The sequence below is a fragment of the Moschus berezovskii genome, chromosome 1 (genome assembly GCF_049115385.1).
Source record: "Moschus berezovskii isolate FMDL1 chromosome 1, NW_MosBer_1.0, whole genome shotgun sequence".
NCBI classification, from domain to species: domain Eukaryota; kingdom Metazoa; phylum Chordata; class Mammalia; order Artiodactyla; family Moschidae; genus Moschus; species Moschus berezovskii.
The window spans coordinates 118,553,493-118,567,947 of record NC_142460.1 but is presented as its reverse complement, the minus strand read 5'-3'; the positions used below and the strand labels follow the sequence as shown (position 1 = coordinate 118,567,947).

Below are 14,455 nucleotides of genomic sequence, written 5' to 3'. Positions count from 1 at the left end.
CCATCCAACCATCTCATCCTCTGTCGTCTCCTTCACCTCCTGCCTTCAGTCTTTCCCAGCATCATTCTTTTCCAGTGAGTCAGTTCTTCGCATCAGGTGGCCAAAGTATTGGAGCTTCAGCTTCAGCGTCAGTCTTTCCAGTGAATATTCAGGACTGATTTCCTTCAGGATAGACTGGTTTGATCTCCTTGCAGTCCAAGAGTCTTCTCCAACACTACAGTTCAAAAATATCAATTCTTCAGCACTGAGCCTTCTTTATGATCCAACTCTCACATCCATACATGACTACTGGAAAAACCATAGCTTGACTAAATGGACCTTTGTCAGCAAAGCAGTGTCTCTGCTTTTTGATATGCTCTCTAGGTTAGTCATAGCTTTTCTTCCAAGGAGCAAGCGTCTTTTCGTTTCATGGCTGCAGTCACCATCTGCAATGATTTTGGAGCCCCAAAAAATAAAGTCTGTCACTGTTTCCATTGTTTCCCCATCTATTTGCCATGAAGTGATGGGACCGGATGCCATGATCTTAGTTTTTTGAATGTTGAGTTTTAAGCCAACTTTTTCACTCTCCTCTTTTGCTTTCATCAAGAGATTCTTTAGTTACTCTTTGCTTTCTGCCATAAGGGTGATTCCACATATAAGTGATATCATATGGTATTTGTCTTTCTTTTTCTGACTTACCTAAGTATTCATTTTTTGATTAGAGAAATGAGATAAAAATAACACTTACCTCTGTTTTATCGTGTGAACTAAATGAGATAATATCTGTCTGAGCACTGAGCCAGGAGCAGGCTCAATGAAAATTCCTCATTGATATAAGTCTTAAGGGTAATGCCAAAGTTCTTCCTGTAAAGTCCACAGAATCCCTCTGCAAACTGTTTAGAAAGTATCTTTATACTCTCCTTAGTTCTCCAGACTAATTCTAATTTTTCTCCATACTTCTGTGAACATATTTTATTGTATTGATAATTGAAATTCAATTAAAGCAATCCTTGATGCTTTAAATGATCGATTTATTAACACAGACAGTCTAGCTCAAAGATTCTGTCTCCGCTCTCAACTGAGTTTTGTATCTCTTATCCTGTGCTCTATTAATCCTGTATTCTTTATCCATAATAATAATAATTACCATTTACTAAATGTGTTTCATGTCAGATACCTTATTACATTGCCCAACTGAATCTCCACAATAGATTGACGTTATTATTCCCTCAGCTGAGGAAACTGAGTTTTTAAATATACCACCCAAGATTCCAAAATTTGTAAAATTAAAGCCAGGGATGCCTTTTCTAAAACCTCTTCCTACCCCTTGCCCCCAGCATCCACTGACCTACATGTTGTCTCCATCTGTAGAATCTTTGTGCATAATACTGTGGATTAGACTATTCTGGACATTTCCTATTAAGAAAATCATACAATCTGTTCCCTTTTGTTACTGACCTCCTTCACTTAGGATCATATTTTTAAGGTCCAGCCTTGTTGTAGCATATATCAGTACTTCACATTTTTTGTATGGCTGAATTTTCCAGGCAAGAATTCTGGAGTGGGTAGCCATTCCCTTCTGCAAGGCATCTTCTCAATCCAAGGATCAAACCTGGGTCTCCCACATTGCAGGAAGATTCTTTACTGTCTGAGCCACCAGCGAAGCCCATAGATATACTAACATTTGTTTATCCAATTATCAGATGATGGACATTTGAGTTGTTTCCATTTTGCCTATTATGAGTAGTTCTACTGTGAACATTCATGTAAAAAGCTTTCATGTGAAGTTATATTTTCAGTCCTCTTATTAGAAGTGGAATTGCTGGGTGACCATCTATAAAGTGTAAGTTTATGAAACCACCAACCTCTTTTCTAAAGTGCTATATTATTTTGCATAATATATGAGGGTTCCTACTTCCTCACATTCTTGTCAACACTTGTTATTGTCCATCTTTTTCATTATAGCCATGTTATGCATTCCAAATTTAATATAACATTTAAAATATTAATTTGCTTTTCTGCACTAGCTGGGGCTTCCCAGATGGCTCAGAGGTAAAGAATTCGCCTGCAATGCAGGAGATGGGGGCTCAATCCCTGGGTCAGGAAGATCCCCTGGAGAAAGGAATGGCAACCCACTATAGTATTCTTGCCTGGAGAATCTCATGGACAGAGGAGTCTGGTGGGCTACAGTCCATGGGGTCGTGAAGAGTCAGACATGACTGAAGCAACTTAGCACTTCAGTGTGTGTGTGTGTGTGTGTGTTTGACTGGGTTTGTTTTTAAACGAAGAGATTTGGTTCCAAAAGTAATAGGTATAGACACCAGTGTTCTCTGAACCACACGCTATCAGCCCACTTGACTTCAGGGAAACTGCATTGGCCAGTTCCATGTATGTATTTCCTGTGCGTGCCTTGAGTACACAAGCCTTGCAGGGTCTGTTTTGAGCCTTGGGTCTTTTTCCACAGCCACAGAAGGTTGCTGAGTCAGATCCTAGAGCCCAGAGTTGCCAGGGAAGGAGAGAGTAAGAAGGTGGAACTTTCAGTCATAGGGCTGGAAGTTGATGGACAGTCTCCAGCCTCCTGTACCTTGTGCAATTCCAGGGCATTCTATTCCATCCTTAGAAACACCCGACAGTAGTGAGCCACAGTTGCTCACAGCAGAAACCCACTGCTAATAAGCACTTAATTGGCGTTTCTTCTTTCCCAACTCCCACACTTCTGCTTCCTGGGATCACTTTGCAAATAAGCTTCCTGCTCACAAGTCCTCATCCTAGTCTCTGGTTTCATAGAAACTTAAATTAAGCAAAATTATGTAAATGAAAATGTCAAAAAGTCAGCATTAACTGGCTGAAAAGTTAGAAAGTTAGAAACTCTTTGCTTTGAAGAATTCCTTGTGTTTTTCCACTCTGGACTTAATGTTTTATTTTTTTTCACACACACAAAATAGTATTTAAGAAGTAATAATAAGTTATTGTTTGAAGTTCAAAGATAGTCTGCTTTATTTTTTTTTAATTTTATTGGACTGTAGTTGCTTTACAATATTGTGTTAGTTTCTCCAGCAAAGTGAATAAGCTATGCATACACACATATCCTCTCTTTTTTGGACATCCTTCCCATTTAGGTCACCACAGAGGATTAAGTAGAGTTCCCTGTGGTATACAGTGGGTTCTCATTAGCTATCTATTTTATACATACTATCAATAGTATATATATATATATATATATATATATATGTCAATCCCAATATTCCAATTCATTCCAGTCCCCCCATACCCTATTGGTATCCATACGTTCATTCTCTACATCTGTGTCTTTATTTCTGCTTTGTAAATAAGTTCATCTATACCAATTTTTTTCAGATTCCACATATATTGTGTCAATATACAGGATTTGTTTTTCTCTTTCTGACTTACTTCACTCTGTATGATTGTCTCTAGGTCCATCCATGAAAGACAATCTGCTTTAACCAGCAGGGTTTTCCCACCAAGATAACATCAGTGTGACCAAAAAGCAAAGATGACCGGAATTTTAACTAACCTGCCTAATCTCACTGTGTCTAAATGTCTGTGGTGTTACATTTGTTCAAAACTGTTCCTGAAATAGGATTATTACTTCCATATTCATGTTCAAGTTGCACATAGTACATGGGTGAGCCAGCAAGTTGTTCACATGGAGGACTTTTGGGGACTGGGAAGTGGGGCAGTGCCAGTCCTTACATCATAGCTTCCTTCAGAACTTGTTACAGCTTTGTCACTACCTGCCCTTGCTTTGACCTCTGGTATTCCAGTTTGACTTGCTGGCCATGAGCATTTCACAACTCCCTTGCCTATGTTATCTTAAGTCTGCACTCTTCCCCCTTCACCCAGACTTGGCAGCTCTGTTCTGCCATATCTCCACGCACGCTTGTTGTCCCTTGACACTCCATTCTGTCCAAACTGCTATGTCTGCTAAGTTGAGAAATGGCGAGACTGTCAGAGACAGGATAGAACAGTGGCGTGGACTTAGAGGCCTTGGACACCAGGTCCAGCTCTCCCCTTCCTAACTCTGAGACACTGGACATCACAGAATCTCTATGTGAACATTATTTCCTTGTTTTTATTAAGATAATTTTAGAGTGATTTTAGGCTCATATGAAAGTGGAGGAGAAAGTATAGCGATTTCCTGTATACCATCTACCCCTACACATAACTTCTCCCATTAGCAATATCCCCCATCAGAGTGGGCTTCCCTGGTGGCTCAGATGGTAAAGAACCTGCCTGCAATGCAAGAGACTTCGTTTGTTTTCTGGGTTGGAAAGATCCTCTGGAGAAGGGAATTTATTACAACTGACGAATGTCCATTGACCGATCACAAATCATAATCACTCAAAGTCCATAGTTAACATTACAGTTCATTCCTGGTGTTGTCCATTCTATGTATTTGGACAAATATATAATAACATATCCGTCATTATGATATCATGCAGAGTAGTTTCACTGCCCTAGTATTTCTTCATCTTAAATGTGGCAGTAACGTGATTGATTCTGAATCTTCTCAGGGTTAGAAAAGATAAAAACGACTTAACAAACAATAAGGCAAGAGAGTTCAGTGTATTGTTTTGAGAGTGAAAAATTAGAATTGGACATAATCTAAAACTCTTAACACAGGAGCCCAGTTAAATAAATTATGATGTAATCAACCAGATATTTGCAATAATTAAAAATTATGTTGTACAATAGTTAAAGGTGTGGGAAAATTAAGTGAAAACAATTACAATGTGTTCAAGTTACCAGGGGCTGGGAAGGGAGGAATGGGGAGTCACTGTTTAATGGGTACAGGGTTTCTGTTTGAGATGATGAATAGTTCTGGAAATGGACAGTAGTGATGGCTACACAGCATTGTGAATGTACTTAATGCCATGGAACTGTGTACTTTGAAGTGATTAAAATGGTAAATTTTGTGTCATGAATATTTTACTACAATAGTAAAAAAAAAAAGTAGCTAGAATGTTGCAGGAAGTTCTTCAAAATGCAAAAATGAATGTGAAGCCATGGTGGTTTCTTACAGTTTGCTACTGTTATGATTATGAGGAGCATATAATTGGATGTTTATTAAATTATTAACTAAAACTTTAAGCACAAAGAAAAGTGTTTGGTTTAAAAACATATATGTACAGGATGGCCCTCTTCTCTAAATCTATCTTTATCTATGTCTATATATGTCTATATATATCTGTATATCTATGTCTACCTACATATATACACACAACATTCGTATATACTTTTCTCAATTTTCTGGGATGAATATATATTGCTCCTACACCAAACTACCAGGCTTCTCTGGTAGCTCAGCTGGTAAAAAATCCGCCTGCAATGAGGGAGACCTGGGTTCAATCCCTGGTTTGGGAATATCCCCTGGAGAAGGGAACGGCTACCCACTCGAGTGTTCTGGCCTGGAGAATTCCGTGGCTAGTCCATGGGGTCACAAAGAGTCAGACCCAACTGAGCGATTTTCACTTTCACACCAAACTTTATTTATATAAAAAAGGTATGAAGTAGTACATCAATATAAACCATAAGGAACTTCTATGATTAATAAAAGAGCCTTTGGCCTATCATAGTGTAGAATATACAGTAATTTCTGATAGTTTTAAGACAGTGGTTGACAATAATCTGCAGGCAGAGAAAAATGTATATATCCGAAGTTTGAAAAGTGACCAGGTAGCTCATTTGAAGCATTTAAGTAAGGACATTGTGTTTGGAGCATTAAGTCTGTGGGTGGGTGGTGTTGAGAGCAAAGAGCTGTGACAAGTCTGGAGAGGTTGGCAGGTAACAAAAGGACAGCTGTCCAAGTTAGAGTTTGGACTTTATTCTAAGGATAACAGCAAACCATTGATTGGTTAGATTTGCATATTGGAAAGATTAGGGTGATTGCCTCCAGTCAAATGGACTAGAGAGATCTAAAACTGGAGGCAGAGAGGGTGATTATGAGGCTGTTGCAGTCACAAGGGGATGTGGGCAGTGAGTATTCAGTGTGTAGGGCTGAGACACATCTAGAAAGTAGAACTCTTGTAGCGCTTGCTATCAATTGGAGACCCAGAGTGAGAATGAGGACTATCTAGGATGTCTCCTGATTTTAGCCTTGAGCAATCAAAATGGGCTAGTGTCACTCATGGAGATAGAAAGCAAATAGGAGCTTGTGTGAGGTCCAGATAAATACGGGGACCAGGATTTAGAGAAACATCAACCTGGGTAAGTTTTCTGCAGCAAATCACAGGATCTTTGGTGCCAGTGAGAGGAAGGTAACAGTTTAAATCTTCCAAAGCTATAGATTTGCAAAGAATTGTGAATAAAGGACAGGGGGTGGGGAAAAAAAATGAAGAGTCAAGTAAAAATTAACCATAGAGGGACTTCCCTTGGTTGTCCAGTGACTTGGGACTCCAAGCTCCCAAGCCTGGGGGCCCAGGTTCGATCCCTAGTCAGGGAACTAGATCCCACATTCCTCAACTAAGAGTTTGCATGCTGCAACTAAGATCCAGTGCAGCCTAATAATTAAAAGAAAAGAATTAAATGTAGAATGATGTACCAGTTGTCAAAGCTATACATAAAAAAAAAATGAGGGAGGAAACGATCGAAAGAGAAAATGAAAGTATCTTGAGATTGAAAGTACCAAGTCAGGTATACAGCCAGCCAATCCATGTGCTCCATGGTTCATTTTTTAAAGGGACTTTGTTTTCATTTTTGTTATTTTTTTGAAATCACCAGTGTCTTGATTCAACTGTACCATAATTTGATCATGAAACCTTGACCAGAACACTGAAGGTAAGAGAAGCCATTTGAAATCACATTTCTTGTCCCAACTTAAAGAAAGACAACTGTATAATCATTCATTTCTCAGATTTAGGACCAAAATTAATCAGTAAGTATATCTTCCTTTTCCAGACGCAAAGACTAGTACTGCTTTGTACAAGTAGCCTGTGGACTGGGTATTAGATAATGTTGGAGATTTCTAAATATTCTTGTATGTGTGATGGTAAATTATGCAGGTCAAGATTCTTAAATTTAGGAGATGCCTGCTAAAGTATATGGAGGTAAACTGCCAGCATGCAACTTATTTTCAAATTTTTTTTTAATTGTATAATAAAGCAAATGCAACAAAATGGTAACTGTTTGATCTAAGTGATTATAAATGGGGAGGGACGTAGGGGGAAATGATTTTGATTCCTAGGAAATATCTGTCAGTGTTTGGAGACATTTCTGGCTGTCACAAATTAGGGGTGGTGTTGCTACTGGCATGTAGTAAGTAGAAGCCAAAAATTCTGCTAAACACCTATAGTGCACAGGGCAGTCCCTGACAACAGACAATTATCTGGATACAAATGCCCAAGTCCTGAGGCTTCGAAACCCTTTTCTGGGGTAGTAGATCTATGGATGATCATGGTACTAGTACTAGTCTTTCAAATGTCCAAAACTTTTTAAACTTTTATTTAAAGCAGTTTGAAATGAAAATTAAAATATAAGATAAAAGGAAAAATCAATCTTTTCTAAGTAGCCAGCAATAAATGATTTTTGATGGTGGCAGAGCCTTGTTTTGAGTGTGGTGATGCAGTTGGAAACCATATCTTTTAGGTAGATGACTGGAAATCATTTTTTACCTTTCTTCAGTTAATCAAAATAGATTGATATTGCTGATATTAAAACACACACACACACAGTCACCAGTTCCAAGGTAGTGCTGGCATTAGACACCAACAGCTAGGTAAGAGATATGTGTTTTTTTTGACTGATCTGGGTCTTCACTGCTATACAGGCTTTTCTCTAGTTGCAGGGAGCGGTGGCCTCTCTCAGTTGCAGTGCATGGGCTTACTGCAGTGACTTCTCTTGTTGCAGAGCATGGGCTCTAGGGCACTCAGACTTCAGTATCTGTGGCACAGGGGCTTAGCTGCTCTGCGATGTGTGGAGTCTTCCTGGATCAGGGATCAAACCTGCATCTCCTGCATGGACAGGCAGACTGTTTTTATCACTGAGCCACCTGGGAAGCCCTTTTTTTTCTTCCTTATGCACATATGCATAAGCGTCTTTTAATTTCATGGCTGCAATCACCATCTGCAGTGATTTTGGAGCCCCAAAAAATAAAGTCTGACACTGCTTCCACTGTTTCCCCATCTATTTCCCATGAAGTGATGGGACCAGATGCCATGATCTTTGTTTTCTGAATGTTGAGCTTCAAGCCAACTTTTTCACTCTCCTCTTTCACTTTCATCAAGAGGCTTTTGAGTTCCTCTTCACTTTCTGCCATAAGGGTAGTGTCATCTGCATATCTGAGGTTATTGATATTTCTCCCGGCAATCTTGATTCCAGCTTGTGCTTCTTCTAGCCCAGCATTCCTCATGATGTACTCTGCATAGAAGTTAAATAAGCAGGGTGACAATACAACCTTCACGCACTCCTTTTCCTATTTGGAACCAGTCTGTTGTTCCATGTCCAGTTCTAACTGTTGCTTCCTGACCTGCATACAGGTTTCTCAAGAGGTAGGTCAGGTGGTCTGGTATTCCCATCTCTTTCAGAATTTTCCACAGTTTATTGTGATCCACATAGTCAAAGGTTTTGGCATAGTCAATGAAGCAGAAATAGATGTTTTTCTGGAACTCTTTTGCTTTCTCCATGATATGACCAACCTAGATAGCATGTTAAAAAGCAGAGACATTACTTTGCCAACAAAGGTGCGTCTAGTCAAGGCTATGGTTTTTCCAGTGGTCATGTATGGATGTGAGAGTTGGACTGTGAAGAAAGCTGATCGCTGAAGAATTGATGCTTTTGAACTGTGGTGCTAGAGAAGACTCTTGAGGGTCCCTTGGACTGCAAGGAGATCCAACCAGTCCATTCTAAAGGAGATCAATCCTGGGTGTTCATTGGAAGGACTGATGCTAAAGCTGAAACTCCAATACTTTGGCCACCTCATGTGATGAGTTGACTCACTGGAAAAGAGTCTGATGTTGGGAGGGATTGGGGGCGGGAGGAGACGGGGACGACAGAGAACGAGATGGCTGGATGGCATCACCGACTCAATGGACATGAGTTTGAGTGAACTCTGGGAGCTGGTGATGGACAGGGAGGCCTGGCGTGCTGTAATTCATGGAGTTGCAAAGAGTCGGACATGACTGAGCGACTGAACTGAACACATATGAGTGCATACACCAATAGGCTTGCAAGAAGTGGGTTCAACCAACACCTCCCTCCTCACCGACACCACCCCCCCCAGCTTCTGGGAGAGGGCTCCTGGCTTTGGTCTCTGTTTGGTATTTGAGTTTTTGTGCAAAATGTTTTAAGAGAGAAAGAAAGCAAAGAAGAGAAGAACAGATGTTTCTATATCACTTAATATGACCCAGGCATCATGCTGGACACCCTCTGTATATACATAATCCTATTTGGCTTGGAGTCAGCTGATACTCATGTAAGTTTTATTTATTTATTTATTTATTTTATTTATTTTTTTCATGTAAGTTTTAATTGTGCCACACAATGACTAATTAGTTTCATTCATTTAACCATTTATTTCTCCATCCAACAAACCTTTATTAGATACCAGCTGTGTTCCAGATACTACACTGGGTCCTAGGAATATAAAAGTGAAGTATATTCCTTGATCTCAGAAAGCAGTGTGGGAAGGAAGCCAGAGTTGGAGTTTGAGACAGGACTGGAGGGTGGTCCAGGAAGGTGGGACAGCTTGAGGCATGGCCTGGAGGTTAAGAGAGACGGGGTGGGATGCCTTAGTTGTTATTTTTGTTCAGTTGCTAAATCGTGTCCGACTCTTTGAGACCCCATGAACTGCAGCACGCCATGCTTCTCTGTCCTTCACCATCTTCTGGAGTTTGTTCAAATTCATGTCCATTAAGTTGGTGATACTATCTATCATATTATATTCTCTGCTCCCCTCTTCTTCTTTTGCCCTCAATCTTTTCCAGCATCACAGTCTTTTCCAATGAATGGGCTCTTCGCATCAGGTGGCCAAAGTATTGGAGCTTCTGCTTCAGCATCAGTCCTTCCAGTGAATATTCAGGGTGGGTTTCCTTTAGATTTGACTGGTTTGATTTGCTTGCAGTCCAAGGGAGTCTCAAGAGTCTACTCCAGCATTCCAATTCGAAAGCATCACTTCTTTGGCGCTCAGCCTTCTTTATGGTCCAAATCTCACATCTGTACATGACTCCTGGAAAAATCATACCTTTGACTAGACAGACCTTTGTCAGCAAAGTGATGTCTCTGCTTTTAAATACACTGTCTACTTTTGTCACAGCTATTCTTCCAAGGAGCAAACGTCTTTTAATTTCGTGGTTGTATTCACTGTCTGCAATGATTTTGGAGCAACATTATGTATATAAATTTAAATCACCATATAATAGGCATAATTATTATATTCAACTCATTAGTATTTGTCAATCATGCCTCAATTAAAGCTGAAAAGAGCAACTCATTTAGAAACAAAAATTTTGTCATTTTCCAGATAACAAAACCGAAGTCCACCAGGCAGAGATGGTACCAGCCAGTGTTCCAGGCCTGACTCCTGCACACTCACCACTGCACCACCCTGCCCCTCCCTGCCATACCAGTTCAGAGGAAGTGTTTCCCAGGATCATAAAATCCCTCCTCTCCATCGTCATCAAAACTTCCTCTTGGCCATCAAGTGAAGTAGATGACGAAGCTGACTGTCCCAGTTTGGAGTCTTAGAGAATGACTCACTAAGAAGTTAAATATGTACCCTCATTGAGGCAGCTGGTAAAGCTGGGGTCAGATGGTCAGGCTCATGAACTGACTGTTCTGCCCACTGGACCATGCCTGAGGTCCAAGAACAGCCTCAGGAATGGCTCTACCTGGGGGAAGCTAGGCCCCGGGGATGACTCAGTCAGTAGTGTAAACCCAGAGAAGAAGGCAGACGCTTCATTCTTGGGAACTTCTGTTACAGAAAGTAAAATCATTTGGAGAATTGGCATCTTTTACATCTTCCTATTATGGCTGCAGGGAACTTTGCTTTTTTCACATTTGCATACCAACTTTAGAGTTTAGATTTGCTTTTGCTTTCACCTTCTCGTGTAATGCTCATGGGCGGTATTTCTGTCCTATTTTACAAATGAGACGTTTAATAACTTACACAGGATGACACACCCAGCAGGTCTTTAGTTTCCAAATCTTCTGCTGAACTCCACCAAATATTTATGTGAAATAAGTGTGATGTGTGTCAATTGTTTTCTCTAAACAATGGTGATTATATGTACACTATATGTGTGTATGTGTGTGGGCTTAGTGACTAAACAACAGAAAAGAAAGCATATACCATAATATGCATCATGTGATTCATTTGGGAGGAGAAAAAGAGAATGCCTATGTACTGGATACAGAAAGGCTGGGGAGATGCTAGCAGGCCTGACGTTTGTAGGTGGGGCAGTTAGCAGAATTTGTTCATTTTGTCTTTGAGGGGTTTTTTTTTTTTTGGTTTGCATTTTTTCAGATTTTTATAATAATAAAATATTACTTTGATAATCAGAAAGAAATTAATACTATGAACAAAGGTTTAAAATCATCCAAGAAAGGTCAGACAGATACATTTCAAGAGTATAGAGACAGGAAATTCCCTGGTGGCCCAGTGGTTAAGACTCCATGCTCCCAATGCAAGGGGCACTGGTTTGATTTCAGGCCAGGGAACTAAGATCCCCAAAGGCTGCACAGTGTGGCCAAATAAGTAAAGAGATGTTATTTTAATAAAGTAAAAATAAAAAGAGTATAGAGACAATTAATAGTAAAACTCATTTTTCTAGAGGGGAGAGAATAAGATAACTCTGTCTGTAGAAGCATATATGACCATATCTATAGCAGTAGAAGGGCTTTCATGGTGACTGCGGGAGACCTGGGTTCTGTCCCTGGGATGGGAAGATCCCCTGGTGAAGAAAATGGCAACCCACTCCAACATTCTTGCCTGGGAAATCCCTATGAATAGAGGAGCCTGGAAGGCTACAGTTCATGGGGTTGAAAAGAGTCGGACATGATTAAACACAGCATGGAAATAGATATTTGACCAGATCCGTGCTACAGGACACCAAGAGCAGATGGCTAAATGGATACCTCAGAGCCAGTGCGTGGTCCACAAAGCAAACATTTAGGGTGAATGAAGGAGTGGGAGCCTCCCTTTACTGGAGAAAGTCAGCTCCCTTTACACTTCCCATTGCTACTAACAGCTAAAGGGTTAGGAAATATTAAACTATGCACCTGGGTGTTCACCTCTCTGGAGGCATGGAATATTCCTCTGGAACTGATGTTTTCTGAAGGAGGCTGATTGTTTACAATGAAATCTCTCATGGCTACTTCATTTCTTGTTTGCAGCCTGATGGTGTAGCTGTTACTCAAACCTGACAAAGAGCAGGAAAAGGGGATAAAAATAAGTAAATGGATAGTTGGATGGACCACCTTCATTTATAGAGCATCTCCTATTTTCTTGCCAGATCCTAATTTATGTGCTCTATAATTTCTGAATTTTTACATTGTAACATTATCTCTAATCTCAACAGAAAAGAATTACTATTCCATTTTCTCTGTCTGTCTGTATGCTCAGTCATGTCCGACTCTTTGTGACCCCCTGGACTGTAGCCCACCAGGCCCCTCTGTCCAATTCTCCAGGCAAGAATACAGGAGCAGGTTTCCATTTCCTTCTCCAGGGGAATCTTCCCTACCCAGGAATCAAACCCACGTCTCTTGCATCTTCTGCATTGGCAAGTGGATTCTTTACCACTGTGCGACCTGGGATTCCCATTATTCCATGTTAGAGGTGGTAAAACATGCTGAGACAGGTTGAGTTACCCAAGAGATCAGGCCTAGAATCTAGGCCTACCTGACTTTAAGGCCCCTGCCCCTTTCCAAGGCCATTCCCTCCTTCTCTGCACCCCAGCAGGGAAGGCCCAGGCTTTCTCAGTGTACCTAGCAGACATCTGTAAAAAAAAAAAAAAAAAGACACAGAAAAAAAAAGAACACAGATTAGGAGTCTGCTTCTGGGTGCGTGCAGGCATGGACAACTATCTAAATGATCTCCAAATGGCCCATGGGTGACTTTCTCCATCTTCATGACTTTTTTCCCACACAACAGGCATTCTTTGCCATAGTCATTTCATTTAGTTTTCCTTTTTAATATGTTGACCCTACTCAACTCATCGAGATAGAAATTCTCCTTCTTGAATAAGAAACGATGGAACTCAGAATGAAGTCGGTTTCAGAGGCAGGTTTATGTAGAAGGTAAATGATAAGGCAGATTTTCTGAAAAGTGAACCCAACATGGCAGTGCCCTGACTGTTGAACTTTATTTCCTTTTCTCGTTTCCTTTTTGTTTCATGTCCCATTTCACAAATGCTCATCTGTCCTCTGTAAGCCGACTAATGTTGGTGACATAGAGAACCTCATAGAACTTCCTCAGAACTCTTTTAAAGGGGACCAACCGAATGTGGTTTTTGTCTAGCTCTCTGCTAGGTTCTTGTTAAGTAAACAACCCAACTTTGATAACAGAGAGTTTGTGGTTCAGGGTGGGGGCTGAGGCTGAACGGAGCAGAGCAGGCCTGAGAGAAATTTGAAGTAGGAGGTTTCTCTTCAAAATGAAAACCAAGCCCTGCTTCAAAACAAATTTTTCTCTGATCCACCAGTTGAGACCCATCCTCAAGTGCTCTACACAGGCCACTTGCTACCCTCTGCTCTTTGTACTTGCCCTGCCCTCTACCTTTGACCTTGGGCTATAGACCTACAGAGAGTGATGTCATAATAATTCATTTTCTTATTTCCTACAGGAAGGGCATTGAGAATAGGGCTCACTAAACCACACAAGAGAAATTCTTAGTTCTCTGTTCAGGAAGAGTTGCCCTATTACTAGTGACTGGTATGTTTTATCTTATGAATCATGTAGCTGGTTTACTTTCTTTGTATTTGCTGCAAGGAAACTTACAGCCAAATTTGGGATTCATTTCTAGTTCAGTGAGCTGGGTTTCATGTCATAACTTGGAGCACCAATTTTACCTGTTTTTCATCTGGCTCCTCTTATGACTTCTTTTCGAATCCACTAGATCTCTTCATGCAAATGATGTTTTTAAAAAGTGTTTGCATTGCTTTTGTCTTTGGAAGCTACTTTAATTTATTCTGAGACAAGTAGAGACAACTCTGTATATTTGTTGCACCACGATTTTAGGTATCTGCCCAACTTACAATAACACACTTTATTTTCTTGAAGAATTTCATGGACTATCACAGGAATGGTGATATCACAGGAACTGGTATCCAGAAAACCAATTTGAATGATGTGTTCCTGCCTGCCTGGCCACCTTGATTGGAATTGAGGTAGCTACCTGATCCCAGCTGAGTTACACAGATTCTTCCCTCCAGAAATTTGAAATTGGGATTTGACAAATGCCATGATCCACTGGGCTAGGTACTCAAACACATAATGTATCTACACATTGAGTCTCAATGCTGATTG

General features: G+C 40.4%; 1 long non-coding RNA gene across 1 annotated transcript in view; it reads left to right on the top strand.

Annotated features, from left to right (window-relative positions):
- The window catches only part of LOC148778834 (uncharacterized), a 29,489-nt gene extending 18,076 nt beyond the window's left edge, over nt 1–11,413 (top strand). The window contains exon 3 of the long non-coding RNA XR_016038896.1: nt 10,457–11,413. This is a non-coding gene — a long non-coding RNA (uncharacterized LOC148778834). The remainder of the gene's footprint in view (nt 1–10,456) is intronic.
- The last annotated feature ends 3,042 nt before the right edge of the window (nt 11,414–14,455 follow it).